The sequence below is a fragment of the Aethalodelphis obliquidens genome, unplaced genomic scaffold, assembly GCF_003676395.1.
Source record: "Aethalodelphis obliquidens isolate GAN/ISIS:26980383/991018 unplaced genomic scaffold, ASM367639v1 scaffold13, whole genome shotgun sequence".
Classification (NCBI taxonomy): Eukaryota; Metazoa; Chordata; class Mammalia; order Artiodactyla; family Delphinidae; genus Aethalodelphis; species Aethalodelphis obliquidens.
In genome coordinates this window covers 34,509,106-34,529,291 of record NW_020837957.1, presented here as the reverse complement: position 1 = coordinate 34,529,291, position 20,186 = coordinate 34,509,106, and the positions used below count along the sequence as shown (strand labels likewise).

The 20,186-nt window shown below is 38.8% G+C and overlaps 1 long non-coding RNA gene across 1 annotated transcript in view; it reads left to right on the top strand.

The window, feature by feature from the left end:
- The first annotated feature begins 9,046 nt into the window (after nucleotides 1–9,046).
- The window catches only part of LOC113624532 (uncharacterized), a 55,155-nt gene continuing 44,015 nt past the window's right edge, over nucleotides 9,047–20,186 (top strand). Inside the window, exons 1-2 of the long non-coding RNA XR_003434374.1 lie at nucleotides 9,047–9,253; nucleotides 9,775–9,882. This is a non-coding gene — a long non-coding RNA (uncharacterized LOC113624532). The remainder of the gene's footprint in view (nucleotides 9,254–9,774; nucleotides 9,883–20,186) is intronic.

Sequence of the window (20,186 nt, the reverse complement as noted above, 5' to 3'; positions counted from 1 at the left end):
GTTGAGAGTCCGCCTGCCGATGCAGGACACACGGGTTCGTGCCCCGTTCCGGGAAGATCCCACATGCCGCGGAGCGGCTGGGCCCGTGAGCCATGGCTGCTGAGCCTGCGCGTCCGGAGCCTGTGCTCCGCGGCGGGAGAGGCCACAACAGTGAGAGGCCCGCGTACCGCAAAAAAAGTTAAAGCAAAGCCATACAATGGACTACTTTTGCAAATAATACTATACACATACATTGATCGATATGGAGGAATATCCATGTAACACTTGGTGAAAAAAGATCACAAAACAACACTTATGGTATAATATAATAATTTGACTGGGAATGCTCAGGTTATGCATATAAGTTTGCATAGGTTTTTTTTCCTCAACATTTTATTATAAAATTTTTAAACATACAGAAAATGTTAAAGCACAGTAAATATTCTTATATTTTCCACCTAGATTCAATAATTGCTAACATTTTGCCACGTTTCTTTCTCTGGGCACATGTGCGTGAGCACGTGCACATACACACACTTGATTTCACTGAACTGCCTGATTCATGAATCTTCTTTCATGATTTACCAGATTCTGCTCGAAGAAGTAGTGAAGACCTCTGTCTCATAAAAGGCAATCTATTTTATTTTTGATTGTGTTTTCTAAGGAACTTTTCCCCTAATTTGCATTAAAATCTGCATTTTTTGGTGGGAGGTTATTGAACTATAGTTTGGCTGTCGTTTTTTCCTCAGGTAGGAGGGTGCTGACACCCTCCTCATTTAGGATAAATTGGGAGTATATCAACTGTAGCTTTTATGTTACCAAAGTAGCAATATTAATAAGTACTTGGCAGATTTGCTTAAAAGTCTGAGTAAGGTTTTAGAAAGAGAGATCTCTATTAGCCTATCTCTCTTGATGTAAACTGGAGGAGGGGAGGGGAACAGCACTGCCCCAAACAGACGTCTTCACCTGCGCACAGCTTTCCCTCCTACAGTTATGTTGAGCCACATGCTCATGAGGCAGATGCTAGAAAAGAAGATGCTGACGGCATTCTGGTGCCCTTCCAAGCTCCCCTACCAGTTCATCCCTTTGTCCTGATCTCCCCATCTCCACCACCCACCCTGCCTCGCTGGGCAGGGCAAGGATCTTTTCTTGCCACTTTTCTGTGCTTAGCCGAGCATCTCAGTGTGGATTATTGTAATCAACGCTCTTTGGAAATCTAACCTTCTTAGAGTGTGTGGTGTGTGTTTGTGTGCACGTGTGTGTGAGAAAGCTGGGGTAAGAAATGGCTTTCTGAAAGTTGGGAGACGGGATTCCCTGCCCTCCTACCTCCTACAAAGTTCTCGGATTTGGCCTTGTTCACCTCCTTTTCCTTTTAGTTTCTTAGTCACCTTTTCCACTTTCTGCTTCCCTTCCCATGGCACACTTACTCCTCTTCTCACTGGGATTTTCTCTTGATATTTCTCCTCTGTTAAAGCTGTCACTGGTCTCAATTTGCCTGAGTTTGATAGCTCAATTGTGAAACTGATTTCCTCTTCAGAGTTGTCTGTTGGGTTCTCTCACAACGTTCTTCCCAGTTCTGGCTTATCTCAAAATTTCCAGTGGGACGGAAGTTTCCTAAATGGTGCTTCGACTCAAGGTTAATGAATATTAGAGATCTGGGCAGGGGTTTGGGCACCAAGTTGAATGCCGGATTTCCTGTTCATTATTAGGAGTCCACCATGTTTGTTTGAGGATTGGCCGCTAGAGATTACACTTTGCGGTAATGTAAAGGTCAAGTTCCCCAGACCAGATATAGTCCGAGTTCATAATGGATAGAGATAGGAAAATGCTTTCAGCTTTTATCCGAAGCTTATTACAGTCTTACATTGTTAAAGGTTGATACCTTTTAAAAAACTGGAAAATTCTCCCTATCAGTTAATTTGTCATGGTTTTCTTGTACTGATTTGGTATATATCCCTCTATGCTGCCTTCCAAAGAAAGTCAGAATTCATGGTAAGGTACAGAATGCTTGTCAGTTTCACCATTTACTTGCTTTATGGATTTTTCAAGGTTAGAATTAAGTACATGCTGAATGTCAGTTGAATTTCTATATCATAATATAAAAATGAAAAAAATATAAAAGGCATTGGATCATTGAAAAGGAAATGGAATAATAAAATTAGAGAATGTTTGTTAGCTCTGCCAAAGCAGCAAATGAACCAATGCCTGAAAGTTTCAAAGCTTTAGAAAGATTTATACTGCAATGTTATCTGGCAACTATAGAGGGGTTAATATGTGCTAAAACATTTCGATTGAAATAACATCCTAGAATTATTAAGGAATGATATGTATAATACACTGAACAGTTTAAAATAATTTTAGACATTATAGCATTTGTACTATGTTTATAAAAAATGGTTAAACATTTTCTAAAGGACAGGACTTTGAAAAAATTGGAGCTTGTGTATTTTTTGGGTTTTTTTACATCTTTATTGGAGTATAATTGCTTAACAATGATGTGTTAGTTTCTGCTTTATAACGAAGTGAATCAGTTATACATATACATATGTTCCCCTATCTCTTCCCTCTTGCATCTCCCTACCTCCCACCCTCCCTATCCCACCCCTCTAGGTGGTCACAAAGCACCGAGCTGATGTCCCTGTGCTATGCAGCTGCTTCCCACTAGCTATCTATTTTACGTTTGGTAGTGTATATATGTCCATGCCTCTCTCTCGCTTTGTCACAGCTCACCCTTCCCCTTCCCCATATCCTCAAGTCAGTTCTCCAGTAGGTCTGTGTCTTTATTCCTGTCTTACCCCTAGGTTCTTCAACATTTTTTTTTTCTTAAATACCATATATATGTGTTAGCATATGGTATTTGTCTTTCTCTTTCTGACTTACTTCACTCTGTATGACAGACTCTAGGTCTATCCACCCCATTACAAATAGCTCAATTTCGTTTCTTTTTATGGCTGAGTAATATTCCATTGTATATATGTGCCACATCTTCTTTATCCATTCATCCAATGATGGGCACTTAGGTTGTTTCCATCTCCGGGCTATTGTAAATAGAGCTTCAATGAACATTTTGGTACATGACTGTTTGAATTATGGTTTTCTCAGGGTATATGCCCAGTAGTGGGATTGATGGGTCATATGGTAGTTATATTTGTAGTTTTTTTTTTTTTTTGCGGTACGCGGACCTCTCACTGTTGTGGCCTCTCCCGTTGCGGAACACAGGCTCCGGACCCGCAGGCTCAGCAGCCATGGCTCATGGGCCCAGCTGCTCTGCGGCATGTGGGATCTTCCCAGACCGGGGCACGAACCCGTGTCCCCTGCATCGGCAGGCGGATTCTAAACCACTGCACCACCAGCGAAGCCCTATTTGTACTTTTTTAAGGAACCTCCATACTGTTCTCCATAGTGGCTGTACCAAGTCACATTCCCACCAGCAGTGCAAGAGTGTTCCCTTTTCTCCACACCCTTTCCAGCATTTATTGTTTCTAGATATTTTGATGACGGCCATTCTGACCAGTGTGAGATAATATCTCATTGTACTTTTGATTTGCATTTCTCTAATGATTAATGATGTTGAGCATTCTTTCATGTGTTTGTTGGCAGTCTGTATACCTTCTTTGGAGAAATGTCTATTTAGGTCTTCTGCCCATTTTTGGATTGGGTTGTTTGTTTGTTTTGTTATTGAACTGCATGAGCTGCTTGTAAATTTTGGAGATTAATCCTTTGTCAGTTGCTTCATTTGCAAATATTTTCTCCCATTCTGAGGGTTGTCTTTTGGTCTTGTCTATCATTTCCTATGCTGTGCAAAAGCTTTGAAGTTTCATTAGGTCCCACTTGTTTATTTTTGTTTCTATTTCCATTTCTCTAGGAGGTGGGTCAAAAAGGATCTTACTGTGATTTATGTCATAGAGTGTTCTGCCTATGTTTTCCTCTAAGAGTTTGATACTTTCTGGCCTTACATTTAGGTCTTTAATCCATTTTGAGCTTATTTTTGTGTTTCGTGTTACGGAGTGTTCTAATCTCATACTTTTACATGTACCTGTCCAGTTTTCCCAGCATCACTTATTGAAGAGGCTGTCCTTTCTCCACTGTACATTCCTGCCTCCTTTATCAAAGATAAGGTGACCATATGTGCATGGGTTTATCTCTGGGCTTTCTATCCTGTTCCATTCATCTATATTTCTGTTTTTGTGCCAGTACCATACTGTCTTGAATACTGTAGCTTTGTAGTATAGTCTGAAGTCAGGAAGCCTGATTCCTCCAGCTCCATTTTTCATTCTCAAGATTGCTTTGGCTATTCGGGGTCTTTTGTGTTTCCATACATATTGTGAAATTTTTTGTTCTAGTTCTGTGAAAAATGCCAGTGGTAGTTTGATAGGGATTGCATTGAATCTGTAGATTGCTTTGGGTAGTAGAGTCATTTTCACAATATTTATTCTTCCAATCCAAGAACATGGTATATCTCTCCATCTATGTGTATCATCTTTAATTTCTTTCATCAGTGTCTTATAATTTTTTGCATACAGGTCTTTTGTCTCCTTAGGTAGGTTTATTCCTAGATATTTTATTCTTTTTGTTGCAATGCTAAATGGAAGTGTTTTCTTGATTTCACTTTCAGATTTTTCATCATTAGTGTACAGGAATGCCAAAGATTTCTGTGCATTAATTTTGTATCCTGCTACTTTACCAAATTCATTGATTAGCTCTAGTAGTTTTCTGGTAGCATCTTTAGGATTCTCTATGTTTAGTATCATGTCATCTACAAACAGTGACAGCTTTACTTCTTCTTTTCCAATTTGGATTCCATTTATTTCCTTTTCTTCTCTGATTGCTGTGGCTAAAACTGCCAAAACTATGTTGAATAAGAGTGGTGAGACTGGGCAACCTTGTCTTGTTCCTGATCTTAGTGGAAATGGTTTCAGTTTTTCACCATTGAGGATGATGTTGGCTGTGGGTTTGTCATATATGGCCTTTGTTATGTTGAGGAAAGTTCCCTCTATGCCTGCTTTCAGGAGGGTTTTTGTCATAAATGGGTGTTGAATTTTGTCAAAAGCTTTCTCTGTATCTCCTGAGATGATTATATGGTTTTTCTCCTTCAGTTAGTTATTATGGTGTATCACATTGATTTGTGTATATTGAAGAGTCCTTGCATTCCTGGAATAAACCCCACTTGATCATGGTGTATGATCCTTTTAATGTGCTGTTGGATTCTGTTTGCTAGTATTTTGTTGAGGATTTTTGCATCTATGTTCATCAGTGATATTAGCCTGTAGTTTTCTTTCTTTGTGACATCCTTGTCTGGTTTTGGTATCCGGGTGATGGTGGCCTCATAGAATGAGTTTGAGAGTGGAGAAATATTTTCTATTTCTTCATGATCTAGTCTTGGCAGGTTGTGCATTTCTAAGAATTTGACCATTTCTTTCAGGTTGTCCATTTTATTGGCATAGAATTGCTTGTAGTAATCTCTCATGATCTTTTGTATTTCTGCAGTGTCACTTGTTACTTCTCCTTTTTCATTTCTAATTCTATTGATTTGAGTCTTCCCCCTTTTTTTCTTGATGAGTCTGGCTAATCCTTTATCAATTTTGTTTATCTTCTCAAAGAACCAGCTTTTAGTTCTATTGATCTTTGCTATCATTTCCTTCATTTCTTTTTTATTTATTTGTGATCTGATCTTTATGATTTCTTTCCTTCTGCTAACTGTGGGGTTTTTTTTGTTCTTCTTTCTCCAATTGCTTTAGGTGCAAGGTTAGGTTGTTTATTCGAGATGTTTCCTGTTTCTTAAGGTAGGATTGTATTGCTATAAACTTCCCTCTTAGAACTGCTTTTGCTGCATCCCATAGATTTTGGGTCGTTGTGTCTCCATTGTTATTTGTTTCTAGGTATTTTTTTATTTCCTCTTTGATTTCTTCAGTGGTCACTTCGTTATTAAGTAGTGTATTGTTTAGCCTCCATGTATTTGTATTTTTTACAGATCTTTTCCTGTAATTGATATCTAGTCTCATAGCATTGTAGTCAGAAAAGATACTTGATACAATTTCAATTTTCTTAAATTTACCGAGGCTTGATTTGTCACCCAAGATATGATCTATCCTGGAGAATGCTCCGTGAGCACTTGAGAAAAATGTGTATTCTGTAGGTTTTGGATGGAATGTCCTATAAATATCAATTAAGTCCATCTTATTTAATGTATCATTTAAAGCTTGTGTTTCCTTATTTATTTTCATTTTGGATGATCTGTCCATTGGTGAAAGTGGGGTGTTAAAGTCCCCTACTATGAATGTGTTACTGTCGATTTCCCCTTTTATGGCTGTTAATATTTGCCTTATGTATTGAGGTGCTTCTATGTTGGGTGCATAAATATTTACAATTGTTATATCTTCTTGGATCAATCCCTTGATCATTATGTAGTGTCCTTTTGTCTCTTCTAATAGTCTTTAAAGTCTATTTTGTCTGATATGAGAATTGCTACTCCAGTTTTCTTTGGTTTCCATTTGCATGTTATATCTTTTTCCAACCCCTCATTTTCAGTCTGTATGTGTCTCTAGGTCTGAAGTGGGTCTCTTGTAGACAGCATATATATGGGTCTTATTTTTGTATCCATTCAGCCAGTCTGTGTCTTTTGGTGAGGGCATTTAATCCATTTACATTTAAGGTAATTATTGATATGTATGTTCCTATTCCCATTTTGTTAATTGTTTGGGGTTTGTTATTATAGGTCTTTTCCTTCTATTGTGTTTCTTGCCTAGAGAAGATCCTTTAGCATTTGGGTTAGACTGGTTTGGTGGTGCTGAACTCTCTCAGCTTTTTCTTGTCTGTAAAGGTTTTAATTTCTCCATCAAATCTGAATGAGATCCTTGCTGGGTAGAGTAATCTTGGTTGTAGGTTTTTCTCCTTCATCACTTTAAATATGTCCTGCCAGTCCCTTCTGGCTTGCAGAGTTTCTGCTGAAAGATCAGCTGTTAACCTTATGGGGATTCCCTTGTGTGTTATTTGTTGTTTTTCCCTTGCTGCTTTTAATATGTTTTCTTTGTATTTAATTTTTGACAGTTTGATAAATATGTGTCTTGGCGTGTTTCTCCTTGGATTTATCCTGTAGTGGACTCTCTGTGCTTCCTGGACTTGATTAAGTATTTCCTTTCCCATATTAGGGAAGTTTTCAACTATAATCTCTTCAAATATTTTCTCAGTCCCTTTCTTTTTCTCTTCTTCTTCTGGAACCCCTATAATTCGAATGTTGGTGCATTTAATGTTGTCCCAAAGGTCTCTGAGACTGTCCTCAGTTCTTTTCATTCTTTTTTCTTTATTCTGCTCTGCAGTAGTTATTTCCACTATTTTATCTTCCAGGTCACTTATCCGTTCTTCTGCCTCAGTTATTCTGCTATTGATCCCATCTAGAGTATTTTAAATTTCATTTATTGTGTTGTTCATCGTTGTTTGTTTCATCTTTAGTTCTTCTAGGTCCTTGTTAAATGTTTCTTGCATTTTGTCTATTCTATTTCCAAGATTTTGGATCATCTTTAGTATCATTATTCTGAATTCTTTTTCAGGTAGACTGCCTATTTCCTCTTCATTTGTTAGGTCTGGTGGGTTTTTATCTTGCTCCTTTATCTGCTGTGTGTTTTTCTGTCTTCTCATTTTGCTTATCTTACTGTGTTTGGGGTCTCCTTTTCACAGCCTGCAGGTTCGTAGTTCCCATTGTTTTTGGTGTCTGTTCCCAGTGGCTAAAGTTGGTTCAGTGGGTTGTGTAGGCTTCCTGGTGGAGGGGACTAGTGCGTTGTTCTGGTGGGTGAGGCTGGATCTTGTCTTTCTGGTGGGCAGGTCCATGTCTGGTGGTGTGTTTTGGTGTGTGTGGACTTATTATGATTTTAGGCAGCCTCTCTGCTAATGGGTGGGGTTGTGTTCCTGTCCTGCTAGTTGTTTTGCATAGGGTGTCCAGCACTGTAGCTTGCTGGTCGTTGAGTGAAGCTGGGTGCTGGTGTTGAGATGGAGATCTCTGGTAGATTTTCGCCATTTGATATTACGTGGAGCTGGGAGGTCTCTTGTGGACCAGTGTCCTGAAGTTGGAGCTCCCACCTCAGAGGCACAGCACTGACTCCTGGCTGTAGTACTAACAGCCTTTCATCCACATGGCTCCGAATAAAAGGGAGAAAAAGTAAAAAGAAAGAAAGAAAAAAAGAAAGAAAGAAAGGAAGGAAGGAAGGATGAAAGAAAGGAAGAAAGAAAGAGAGAGAAAGAAAGAGGATAAAAAAATTAAGTAATATAAACTAAAATAAAATAATTAAAATAAAAAATAATTATTAGGGAAAAAAAATTTTTTTAAGTAAAAAAAAACACAAAAAAACCCAGACGGATAGAACCCTAGGACAAATGGTGAAAGCAAAGCTATACAGACAAAATGTCACACAGAAGCATACACATACACACTCAGAAAAAGAGGAAAAGGGGAAAAAAAATAAATCTTGCTCTTAAAGTCCACCTCCTCAATTTGGGATGATTAGTTGTCTATTCATGTATTCCACAGATGCAGGGTACATGAAGTTGATTGTGGAGATTTAATCCGCTGCTCCTGAGGCTGCTGGGAGAGATTTCCTTTTCTCTTCTTTGTTCGAACAGCTCCCGGGGTTCAGTTTTGGATTTGTCCCCGCCTCTGCATGTAGGTCGCCTGTGGGCGTCTGTTCTTTGCTCAGACAGGACAGGGTTAAAGGAGCAGCTGACTCGGGGGCTCTGGCTCACTCAGGCTGGGGGGAGGGAGGGGCACGGAGGGCGGGGCGAGCCTGCGGCGCAGAGTCCGACGTGACGTTGCACCAGCCTGAGGCGTGCCGTGTGTTCTGCTGGGGAAGTTGTCCCTGCATCCCGGGACCCTGGCAGTGGCGGGCTGCACAGGCTTCCAGGTGGGGAGGTGTGGAGAGTGACCTGTGCTCGCATATAGGCTTCTTGGTGGCGCCAGCAACAGCCTTAGCGTCTTATTCCCGTCTCTGCGGTCCGTGCTTTTAGCCGCGGCTCGCGCCTGTCTCTGGAGCTCCTTAAGCAGCGCTCTTAATCCCCTCTCCTCCCGCACCAGGAAACAAAGAGGGAAGAAAAAGTCTCTTGCCTCTTCGGCAGGTCCAGACTTTTCCCCGGACTCCCTCCCGGCTAGCCGTGGTGCACTAACCCCCTGAAGGCCTGTGTTCACGCCGCAAAGCCCAGTCCTCTCCCTTCGCTCCGACCAAAGCCCGAGCCTCAGCTCCCAGCCCCGGCCCACCCCGGCGGGTAAGCAGACAAGCCTCTCGTACTGGTGAGTGCCGGTCGGCAGCGATCCTCTGTGTGGGAATCTCTCTGCTTTGCCTTCCGCACTGCTGTTGCTGCGTTCTCCTCCGCGGCCCCAAAGTTCCCCCCCTCCGCCACCCCCAGTTTCTGCCAGCGAAGGGGCTTCTAGTGTGTGGAAACCTTTCCTCCTTCACAGCTCCCTCCTACTGGTGCAGGTCCCGTCCCTATTCTTTTGTCTCTGTTTTTTCTTTTTTCTTTTGCCCTACCCAGGTATGTGGGGAGTTTCTTGCCTTTTGGGAGGTCTGAGGTCTTCTGCCAGCGTTCAGCAGGTGTTCTGTAGGAGTTGTTCCACGTGTAGATGTATTTCTGATGTATCTGTGGGGAGGAAGGTGATCTCTGCGTCTTAGTCTTCCGCCATCTTCCCCCTCTCTCCTGGAGCCTGTTTTTACTGAGCATGGGTGTGCTGATATACCACAAATCTGCTCTGAATGTAAGGAAAAGAGAGAAAATATTTAAAAGTAGAATTTAAATCATTTTATTTGCTTATAGAGCTCAATCCTATAAATGAGGATCAACCCAAAGCAGGTGGCATGCCATCAAGACCGTGGCCACTTTGCCCTTTATATGCAGGATGCTCATGTCGGCTATTGTAACCAGGTAATAATGTTGCAAATTTCTTTAGGATTTCGAAATCATCTAGTTTCGTTTACACATAGCTGCTGTGTTTTCTTTTGGTGGTGTTGACTCAACGATTTATATTTTTGTATACACATTTCATTCTTTTCACAGATATTTAACTAAGCTGACCTCACTTGTTAAGTATTTCTTTGTAGAATTCTTCAGTTAAGCTGCCCACACAAATCAAAATTCAGGAGAGTTTTTAAAGGGAAAGTTAAATACTTGGAGTTCTAGGCATGTTCTATACAAATATTTGACTCTGTGTAACCTTCACCTGGTATGTCTGATTGGTATTTACCAATTTATATTAACATTAGTTGTCTGTTTCACTGCAGCTTATCAAACTGTTATAGATTTTACAGCTCACTATTTTTCCAATCAATCGTGCTAAAATCATCTTATATCAAGAAATTTCTCAACTAACTGAAGAATGTTTTAATTAACCCTATAAACAAGAAGCAAGAGTTTTTGAGATTGCAGATTTAAATCTTTCAACTTAATTTCATACCTCAATAATAACTGTAATTTGGCTAAATGTTCCCAAGTAATTCCATCCAAATGAGTAGTCTATAGGAAAGACAGAGTACATTTACAGCCTAGGACTTTGTAAGAAAGTATACACTAATTCTAGAACTGTGCACCTCTGAGATACAAAAAATACACAAATGAGACAAAATAATGGAGACATCTATTTGGAGACAAAGACAAGGCAGAAATATTCCTGTATCATGGTGAACACCAGAACGTTCATTAAAAGGTGTGTTGGGAAATGAAATGCTAAACTTAAAGGCAGGGCCCTGCCTGGTGTGGAGAGAACCATCTGTGGAACTCTCTTTCTGATTCATGGAAGGCTTTTGGTATAGGGAAAAAGGAATAAGATCTGGAGTTTGACAGACCTGGGCTTAAACCCAGTCTCTGTGCAGTAAGAGCTGTATGACCTTAAGCATATTACTTTGCCTCTTGGTGCCTCGATTTCTCCATCTGTGATATGAAGGCAGTACTACTTATCCTCAAAGAAAGTTGTGAGGCTTTCCCGTCTGTGTAAAGAACCCAGTATAATGCTCTATAACTGTCAATACCCCCATTTCTTCCTTCCCCATATTGAGCAAATGCTCAGTGTAACAGCTGCATGACCAACCACTGTCTATACACTTTGAGAAGAAGCCTTCCCACAGTAGGATAGAGAGCAGCCTCAGCTGGCTTTAAACATAAAATAAATCTAGAGGAAATATTTTCACAAATCTGGACAGATAGAAAGCAAAAACAGTCAGGTGGGAAATGACTTATTTCAAAAAGAAAGCTTGGATGGAAATGAAAGAAACTTGAGGTAACCCCCTGAAAAACAGTGGGTTTTAATTAGTGGCAGAACTTAAATGTCAGGTTGTTTTTGGATCTGAAAATTCCCACAATAAACCTATGTGAAGCTTCTCTCTTTGGTGGCAGCTGGCCATGTCTGAGTGTACATATCTGAGTTTTATAGAGATGGGAAAGGATACAGTCTGGGCTACTTAGGACCCTGGGCTTGAGGCTGTCTGGTAGGTTGGTAGTGCGCATCAAGAGCCATCCTGTGTGTGAGCAAGAAAGGCCTGGATTTTTTTTTTTGTTTTGGGGATGGGGGGAGGCTACCTCTGTGATCCTGTTTAGAGTACGATTTGATAGAAATCTCTAAAAATATCTCCTCACCTGTTGTCTCCTTGTTGGAAGTTCTGCTCTAAGGCGTTTGTTTCTTTAGGTTAAGGTGTTATCATTTTCAGATGTTCTCTTTTTTTTTTTTTTTTTTTTTTGCGGTATGCGGGCCTCTCACCGTTGTGGCCTCTCCCGCTGCAGAGCACAGGCTCCAGACGCGCAGGCGGAGCGGCATATGGGATCCTCCCAAACCGGGGCACGAACCCGTGACCTCTGCATCGGCAGGCGGACTCTCAACCACTGCGCCACCAGGGAAGCCCCAGATGTTCTCTTTTAAACAGAAAGAATCTATAAGAGGGTCTAATACAACGCATTTTTGTCCTACTCCTTCACTTAGTTTTAATTCTCCTAGTGGGGAATCACTTGAACCTGGGCTTTGCTCCTTCCAGGGCTCAGGTACTGTGGCTAATGTCTGATGTGATACTGGGGCAGTTCACAGAACTGTTTGTACGGGCTGAACAGGTCTAGGTGGAAACTTCATTCTAAAAGCAAAAAGAGCCAGACACTATGCTTGGCTGAGCCATAAAGCATTAGACATTGAAGAGGAAAAATGATTCTGAACATAAAAGTGTATTGCTTGTCTTTTGACAGGGAAATAGAATAAGTAAAAATAGAAAAGTTTGTTTCACTGAAATAAATAAACAGTGAAGTTTGAGGAGCACCTCTGAAGATTCCTAACCTTAGAGATCAACCCAAGTAGGAGAGAAGCATTGTTTTACAAGCCTCCATAGATCATTTCAGAAGCCCCAGTTACCTGTGTATCAGCAGCCTTGGGTGGGTGGGAGTTTGGGAACATGGAGTTTGCCTGGGGCTGGAAGTTCTATGTTAAGAGGTGGGGGGATCTGTGGAATTAGCTGAGGTTGCAATTAGAAAATGTGTTTATATGATCAGATATGATGTAGAATATAAGGAAAGAGAAAACAAAGGCATAGATTTTAAAATTCAATTATATTTCTATTACCTGAATAGTGGAGAGATGAAGATTTAGTAAAATAAGGAGTCAGTGTGAAACAGTGATTAAAGGTAAAAACCAGCTGGGGAAAGAGCACTCTAATTCTTTGTAGACCAATTTTGGTCAGAGACTAATTGTTAATTTACAAAAAGAACTAGCTCATTAAAGGTGTGGAAAAAAATCTGTTGGAAAAATCTATTTAGAAACATTTGCCAAAATCTTGTCAGAAAGTTTTACTACACAGAAAATTAAGTAAATAAAAGTATTTGGTAGATTCATATACCTCAAAAGTGGTATTTTTGCTCTCAGAATTATTTGATTCAATTATATAATGAATATAAATTTATTCCTTTTTAGGTAGATGTCTTTAATTTTTGAAATGAAGTCAGGTTTATACAAAGTTAGGCTCAGTGTTCTGTAAAGCTTATATTCTCATCACTGGCCCTGTCTATTTGGTGGCAGTAATTTGAAGGATGAGGTAAAATTCTTGGCTGGGATTTGTGAAGTCAAACCAGGAATTACCTCAAAATATTCAAGTGCTCAAATGATGTGACAGGGATATATGCTGAGGAAAAATTGTGAGTTGTTAGTTGTCAAGGTATTAGTATCATTTAAAATAGCTGAGACTAGGACCCTAGGAATTGGAATTTTTGATGGGAAGGTTGCTTAAAGAGGTGGAAAGGACACAGTGGGAATGTGGACCCAGATGTGTGTGCTTGAGAGCTTTGACAGCATGGGCTGCGGTGTCTGGAGGACTGCTCCTGGATGGGGTGGGGGTCAGAGAATGAGGGAGACAAGGGGTCAGAACCGCGCGGCCTCCTTTCACACTCAACTTAGATACACTTCTTAGAGAGACACCCTCAGGGTTTCCTAGGAGATTCATGTGGCAACTTTTTATGACATCTTAAAAGTAAACATCCTCCTTCTTAGAAACTGAAGCACTTTACCAAATATTGCACATGGCACTCAGTTATCATGCTTCCATTCCAAAGAAACCAGTGCAGGTTTCAGGAGTTTGGAAAACTGGTGGCTTTAGCACTTTTCCCTCTCTTCCTCCATCCAATTTAACAAACGTTAATAAGCATTACCGTGTGCCAGGCACTGTGCTGGCCCCCGGGTGTAAAAAGATAAGAAATGAATGCTTGAAGAAAGGTTTAGACGTTGGATGGGGTATGGATAGATGGATGGGTGGGGTTTGGGTAGAGGTAGATGATGGCATGGAAGCTTTACTAAAGAGAAAATATTTGTCAGATAAGGAAGAGAGAAAATACATTTCAGATAGAGCCATGGCTTCTTCAGGAAATAGAAATTTGGTGGGATTTGACTCTAAAATGTGGTAAAGAATCTAGTGAGAAAGATAGTAAATATAATTATAGCTATTATTTATTGAGCACTTTGTTGGTACATGAAACTAGGTTAAAATCAGATTGTAAGGCCTTCAATGTTATGCTAAGAGATTTACTTTATTCTTAGAACAAGTAGAGAATGATTCCCTGTAGTAAAATTGTGAAGAAATCCACAATTCTTTAGTAACCTAATTATGGCTATAATTATTGAGTATTGATTTTGTGTCAGGTATTGGGCTAAGTATCTTAAACATGATCTCATTTATTATGTCAGAGTTTATTATATTAGTATAAGAAGACATGATAAGGGCCTTGATTAGATTTATAGTAATAGTGAAAGGGCAACAGTTTAAACAGTTGTGGGGAAAATATTTTAAGACCGTGATCATTCATTCATTCACTGTCTTATTCATTCATTCAAAAAAAGTTTATTAAAGCACTTACTTGTTCCCAGGCTCTGGACCAAGTACCAAAAGCCAAGTGTATGTGGTGAGAGCTTACTATGTGCCAGGAACAGGTGAGGAAATACAGACACAGAGAAATCAAATAATTTGGCAAGTCCAGTCAGCTACCACATTAGGATCTGACCCACATGGTCTGGTTCCAGAGTTGTCATCCTTTCATACTCTATACTATATCTCACAGGTAGATAAGACCTCTCAAACATGTCAATTTCTAGTTGGAGAGAAGGACATGGAACAAATAACTAAAATGCCCCGAGTGTATAATTTCAGTGCACAAAGTGCCTTGTGTTATTTCCGGTTTGGGGCTATTATGAACAAAACTGCTACAAACATTCATGCACAGGTTTAATGTGAATGTGAGTCTTCAATTTCTCTGAGTTAAATGCCTAAGAGTGCAATTTCTCTATGATCGTATGATAGTTGCATTTAGTTTTTGAAGAAACTGGTAAAGTGTTTCCTAGAGTGGTTGTGCTATTTTACATTTCCAGTAGCAAAGTGTGAGTGATCCAGTTTCTCTGTATCCTGACCGGAATCTGGGATTATCACAATTTTTTATTTTAGTTATTCTCACAGGTGTGTAGATATATGTCACTGTGGTTCTAATTTGCATTTCTCTAATGGCTAATAATGTCAAACATCTTTTTGTGTGCTCATTTGCCATCTGTATATCCTCTTTGGTGAAGTGTTTCTTCATGTCTTTTGCTTATTTATTAACTAGATTTTTTTTTCTGTTTTGTTTTGAGAATTATTTATATATTCTAGTTATTAGATACTGGCTCTTTGTTGGTTATGCAGTTTGCAAATATTTTCTCCTAGTCTGTAGCTTGTCATTAACAAGGTATTTAGCATAACAAAAGTTTTAGTTTTAATCAAGTCCAGTTTATCAATTTTTTTTTTGGTATCAGTTCTAAGAACTCTGCCTAGTCTTAGGTTCTGAAGATTTTCTCATATATACTCTTACAAAAGTTTTATAGTTTTATGTTTTCCACTTAAGTCCAAGTTTTACAATTTTTTGCATTAATTTTTGTACTAGGTAAGGTTTAGGTCAAGTTTCTTTCTTCTCCTCTCCTCCTCCCCCTCTCCTCTTTCCCTCTCCTTCTTCTCCTATCTTTATTTATTTATTTATTTGCCTATGGCTGTCCAATTGCTTCAGCATGAGTTGTTGAAAAGACACTCTTTCCTCCATTGAATTGTTTTTGTGCCCTCGTCGACAATCATTTGGGCATATTTGTGGGTATCTATTTTTGGGTTTTCTATTCTGTTCCATTGATCTATGTGCTTATCCCTCCAACAATATCACACAGTCTTGATTACTATACAGTAGCTGTATTATAAGTCTTGAATTCAGGTATGAGTCTTCCCACTTTATTTTTTAAAAATTGTTTTAACTATTCCAGTTTCTTTGCCTTTCCATATAAATTTGAGAACAGTCTTGTCTATGTCTACAAGTAATTTTGAGGAAGTTTGATAAGAATCCTCTTAAACCTTGCATATCATTTTGGGGAGAACTGGACACCATTTTATGTTGTCTTTCAATCTATGAATACAGTATGTCTCTCAATTTATTAGATCTTCTTTGATTTCTTTCATAAGTGTTTTGTAATTTTCAGCATGAAAGTCCTGTACTTGTGTTTGTTAAATTCACATCTAAGTATTTCATTTTTAATTTCAGTGTCTATGTGTTCATATAGAAATATAATTGATTTTTCTGTGTTTATTTTATGTCTGTGACTTGCTGAACTCATTTATTAGTACTAGGAGGTACTAGAAGTTCTTTTGGAGATTCTTTAAAATTTTATACATAGACAATCATGTCATCTGAGAATATGAGCAGTTTTATTTTTTTCCTTTCCAACCTCTATGCCTTTTTTTCATTCCTTAGTGTATTAGCTAGAAATTCCAGAACTATGTTGAATAGTAGTGAGAGTGACATTATTGTTTTGTTCCTGATCTAGGTGGTGGTTGTAGTGGTGATGGTGGGGGTCTGTACATTAGTCTTTCATCATTAACTGTAGGTTTTTTTAAAACAGATGTCCTTTATCAAATTGAGGAGGTTCCCCTCTATTCCTAGTTTTCTGAGAGTTTTATCATGAAAAGATACTGATTTTTCTAAATGCCTTTTCTGCGTCAATTGATAAGATCAAATGATTTTTCTTCTTTACCCTGTTAACATGGTGGGTTAGATGGACTGATTTTTAAATATCAAATGAGCCTTGCATTCCTAGAATAAACCTCAGTTGGTCACAGCATATAATTCTTTCTATATATTATTGAATTCTACTGAATAATATATTGTTAAGGATTTATGTCTGTTAATAAGGAATATTGGTTTATAGTTTTCTTTTTTTTGTAATGTCTTTGTCAGGCAATATTATCTTCACCAAATACTAGTTTCCTCCTTTTCTGTTTTTTGAAAGAGATTGTACAGAATTGGTGTTAATTTTTTTAAGTTTGTTAAAATTCTCCATTGAAACCACCTGGACCATGAGATTTCTTTGGGGAGTTTTCAAATTGTGAATTCAACTTCTTTATTAGTTAGAGGGATATTGAAATTATCTAATTCAGATTAGTTCAGTTGTGCTAGGTTCAGGAATTGGTCCACTTCATCTACTTTGTCAAATTTATGTATGTAGACTTATTCATAGTATTTCTTCATTTTCCTTTTGGTGTCTGCAGGGTCTGTAGTGATGTCGTATGTTTCATTACTGGTATTTGTAATTTATATCTTTTCTCTTTTTACTTTAGTTTTGCTAGAGATTTGTTAATTTTATTGATCTCTGAAAAAAATAGCTCTTTGTTTCATTGATTTTCTCTATTGTTTTCCTGTTCTTAATTTCAATGATTTCTGTTCTTATCTTTATTATTTCTTTCCTTCTACTTTCTTTCAGTTCAGTTTGCTCTTATTCAAGGTTCTTGAAGTGGGAGATTAGATTATTGATGTGAAACATTTTTTTCTTTTCTAATGTATACATTTCATGCTATAAAGTTCTCCCTCAGCACTGCTTTAGTTGTATCCCACAAATTTTGATATATTTTCATTTTCGTTCAGTTTAGCGTATTTCTTTATTTCCCTTGAGACTTCTTATTCATCTGTGGATTATTGTGTTGTTTAGATTCCAAGTTTTGATATTTTCCTGTTATGTTTCTCTTACTGATTTCTAATTTGATGTGGTTGGAGAATACACTCTGTATGATATCAGTTCTCTTAAGTTTGTTGAAATTTCATTGGATACTTCTCACACCAAATGTGTGATTTTTTTTTTCCCCTCACATCAACCACTTTCTCAACTTTCCAGACACCTACTAGGTGTCCTATAATTTATTTCAATCTGACAATAACTGATTGGAGTTAGTGTCAGACTCCACAGGCTAAGGGCTCGGTCCCACAAGACTGTCCTCCCTTCAGAAACCAGTTGCAAGTAATGGGTTCCCAGGGGAACCACACCTATGTCCAACTTAGCTACAAAGTTGGGGTTTCCCAAAACCTTCCCTCAGATTTGAAAATTTGCTGATATGGCTTGCAAAACTCAGGGAAACATTTACTTATGTTTAACAGTTTATTATATACAGATGAAGAGGCACAAAAGGCAAGGCCCAGAAAGATCCTGAGCATAGGAGCTTCTGCCCCCTTGAAGTTGGGGTGTACCACCGTCCCAGCACATGGATGTGTTCACCAACCTGGAAGCTCTATGAACCCTGTAGTTTAGGGATTTTTACAGAGGCCTTATCGTGTGGGCATGATCAATTATCAACTCAATCTCCAGACCTTCTCCCCTCTTTGAAAAATGGGGGGTGGGGCTGAAATTTCCAAGCTTCTAATCATGGCTTGATCTTCCTGGTTACCAGCCCCCACCCTGAAACTATCCAGGAGCCCACTAAGAGTTGCCTCATTAGAACAAAAGAAATGAAGGGGAAATCAAGACATTCTCAGTTAAAGGAAAACTAAGGATTTATCATTAACAGACCTACTCTAAAAGAATGGTTATCATTCTTCTATCACCTAGGAAATTCCAAAGGATTTTAGGAGCTCTGTGTCAGGAACTGGAGTAAAAACCCAAGTATCAGGAAAAAAGATGCTCCTAGCATTTGTATCACTCAGGGAATTACAAGGGTTTTAGGAGCTCTGTGTCAGGAACCAGAAACAAAAGTTCCTGGTCAAATATATATTTCCTCTTATGTCACACTTGCCTATATGGTTTTGTCACACTTGCCTATATGGTTTTGTTTGTTTGTTTGTTTTTGGCTGCGCTGTGTGGCATGCAGGATCTTAGCTCCCCGACCAGGGATGGAACCTGCGCCCCCTGCAGTGGAAGTGTGGAATCTTAACCACTGGACTGCCAGGGAAGTCCCCTGTATGGTTTTATTTAAAGTTAATATGCTGATAATGAGGGTGATAGACAGGAGGTAAGAAGGAAAAAAATGGCAATGGTTTGGGTTAACTACCATAGAATATATAAAAAAGGGACTAAGTAAAAGAAAGTTGAAGGCCCACTTATGGTTGAGAATTGTAACACTTTGGTTGCAAAAATCTATAGAGTGTCTTCCATTTCATGTTCCTTCACACTCACCCCAGCCCATACCCAATTTCTTACTTTCGGAGAGGTAAGAAAAGAATTCAACGTTCACATAACTAGTGAAGAGTGAAAGTTGATTCAAATCTAGATCTGTCTGTCTGTCTCCAAAGTCGATGTTAAAGTCTATGCTAGGTTAAGGAACTGTGAGGCCGAGTATTGGATCATGGCAGAATTTAGGAGGAAAAAGAAGATATGAATGAAGATGTGAGCATTAGGGGAGATGAAGAGAGGAGATCAGAGGATATTGCGATTTTCTGATTTTGATGTATCAAGTGCTTATTACCTTTATAATGATAATAATACCCACACTATAGGATTTCTATAAAAATAATGTGGCATAATATCTGTAAAGCATTTAGGGTAGTGTGCAAATACTCATACATGTTCAGATATAATACAATTTAATGTCTTTGACCATGATTGCTATAACTTTTCTGCTTAACAGAAGGAAGCCAAATGGAACTCTTTAAAAGTGGTACTAGAAAAACTAGTGGATATATAGTGGAACTCTATTTGCCTTCACTTTTATATGCACGAAATCTCTGGAGGAACAAATAGGAAATTTATTATGATTGTTCTTTGTTGCAAGGTGGGGTACAGTGGTGGTGTGGTTGCAGAAATGGACAGATGGATTGGAGGGGGCTTTTTACTAGTATCATTTTATAAATTAAACAGTCTGATCCCTGTGAATGTATTACTTATCCAAGTTTTTTAAAAAAGGAAAAAAAATAAGTAGAATTGGCATGATTAAGAATTTATCTGTTCCCTTCCCTGGCAGTGTTGGGTTGAGTGTGCATGCCCGTTAACCAAGGAAGGTGTTAAAAGTTATCCCTTCCACGGGTGAGAGCTAGAATTTGATGTCCTCCAATGTCCCTGTGTTGTGATTACCTGAATGTGAGTGGGTTCTCTATTCTTCAGCCTGTATTCAAGAAATGTACATTAAGTACATGCTGTGGTGAACCTGTTAATTTAGTCAAATCCAGCAAACACTGCTTCTAATTGCATGCTTTGTCTACTTTTTATTTTGACTAGATTACCTTGTCAACGAAAAAGGCTTTGCATTAAAGGAGAAATTGTACAACACCTAATGTCATTCAACTAACATTGAAAACATTGTCCTGCCAGTGTCCAAGTGCCAGATATGGCCCCTTGATTGATGGGAGCAGGGTGACCTAATGACCCACACCGACATCGTCCAAAGGCCATGGCTATCTGTCAGTTCTCCATTCATAAAGGATACAGATTGCCTAATGTCCTTGTT